The sequence below is a fragment of the Triticum aestivum genome, chromosome 2A, assembly GCF_018294505.1.
Source record: "Triticum aestivum cultivar Chinese Spring chromosome 2A, IWGSC CS RefSeq v2.1, whole genome shotgun sequence".
NCBI lineage: Eukaryota > Viridiplantae > Streptophyta > Magnoliopsida > Poales > Poaceae > Triticum > Triticum aestivum.
The window spans coordinates 636,329,621-636,331,524 of NC_057797.1; the positions used below are offsets into that span (position 1 = coordinate 636,329,621).

General features: G+C 46.1%; 1 long non-coding RNA gene across 2 annotated transcripts; it reads right to left on the minus strand.

Moving 5' to 3' along the window:
- On the minus strand, nt 1-1,904 carry LOC123189924 (uncharacterized). 2 transcript variants are annotated; one of them, XR_006496048.1, is made up of 3 exons: nt 1,614-1,904; nt 1,257-1,532; nt 1-1,114 (listed from the first exon to the last, which is right to left on the minus strand). It is a non-coding gene; the product is annotated as an uncharacterized lncRNA (long non-coding RNA). The 2 variants fall into 2 exon arrangements; XR_006496047.1 differs by having other exon boundaries at nt 1-1,155; nt 1,614-1,899.

Here is a 1,904-nt window from a genome sequence, read left to right on the forward strand (position 1 = left end):
TTGAGAATAGAACATATACCCAAGCATGCAGTTATTTACCATATATTGAGGTGCCTGAGATTACACTAAAAACTGTCCGACAAAATACCATAGAAAGGTTGCTCAAAATAAACAGTATGGCATGATGGCATAGAGGAATGCCACATGAAAATACAGTAAGCCCTGCAGTTCTGTTTCTATGCTTCTCTAATACTGAAAGCAATAGCCAAATATCATTGTATAGTTCTTTCAGGGTGTCAGGCTCGCTTCAATGCACCTGTCGGCTGATAGAACTTCAATAGGATACTGAAAGAAAAAGAAATTTATAGCATAAAAATGTATGCACAGATTTGGTAGATATAGATTCAAATCTAGTCCAAACGTCATGATCCATTGAACCTTGCTGCATCCCTCGTAATAAGGATGGCCGGGACTGAGAGCAAATACCTCTCATGCAAGGAAGTTAGAGGACACTCATAGCTTAGGAGTAAATATAGCTTTCATATTCATGGAGTCAGCCACAGCAGCAAAGATGCGCAACACTGCAGCAAGGAAGAATAGCACATAACTGCATGATGGACAGAAACCATGTCAATCCACTTCAGTCCGTTCCCTGGAGAAAACATCACGTCACGTCCATTCAATCAACACGGAACTGAATTGTGCAAACAATTCACTGTGTTAAATGGAAAACACAAACTTTCAGGTTTAACAATTCACTAAGTTGGTCATTATTTTAGTCTCAGACAAATCTAAACAATTTACTAAGCATATATGCATTATAGCTTCAATGCATTGGACAGCAGAACAATTTACCTTGTTGCCTGGGACACTGCCCTTTTTAGATAACTATGGCTACTATGCTATTGACTCATCCAAGTCATGTTCGCCTAGAAAAACAAGGTGTACATTCTCACTTCTTTAGATATCCTCTGAGGGCCTCACTGGACAGTAAATAACTGTATAGAAGAGCTGCCATAGTTGTCCATCTACAACTTGTACATTTTCACTTCATATAGTAAAATATTGCCGTGTCTTCTAAAATAGTTTTATTGTCGGAGCCTCCCATAGAGTTTTACCATATAAGTTAATTAGCGCTCACACAAATGGCTTGCGTCAGAGAATTGAAAATTACCTGCGTAAAAGTAGCACATCCACAAGCAAACTAATCAGCATCTGAATGAAATAAACATCACTTTCATCAGAACGCTACCAAAGGTTGAACCAACATAGCAGCATACACTTCTGCCTAAAGAGAAAAATGGTAGAACACATACCGTGAAGAACTCTGTGTTCAGAATCAGATGCACTTAGTGGAGAGGAGTGAGGCCTGATTGGATGCAACTCTCCAATCCAGTCCAGGTGAGATGTCACCATCCACCACCAGGGGGCTCGGTAGGGAGGGGGCGGCGGGGCTGGCTGGGAGAGGTGGGGCGGATGAGTGGTGCGGCTAGGCGAGGCAGAAACGGAGGCGACCGGTCAGATCCGGTCGTCGCCATCGTCGGTCTGGCCGGGAGGAGGCTGGCAGTCGCGTGGGACGGTCCGGCGGAGCCCTGCAGTGCGGGAACGGAGAGAGAGAGATTAGTGAGGAGAGGGAGAGAGAAGGGAGGAGGAGGATGCTGGGTGCGGCTGACCGGCAGAGGACGTCGGCGGCGGCTTCCAGGTGCGTGGGCGGCGACCAGAGGCGGGGTCGGCTCGGGGCGATCGGGAGGAGCGGCGTCGCTTGCTACGATCCGTTTTTTTTTTCTTTTTGAACTGACCCATTCTTCCTGATAAGGCGTGATTTGGGTGGAATCTTTCCGGAAATCACGGGCGGGGCCGCGGGATCGAGGACGCGGAGCGCTACGAGGATTGGCAAGCGTCTGTTTAGCAGAACATTTAATCTGAGATGTTGATCTAAGTGATAAACCGTTGACGCAATATGA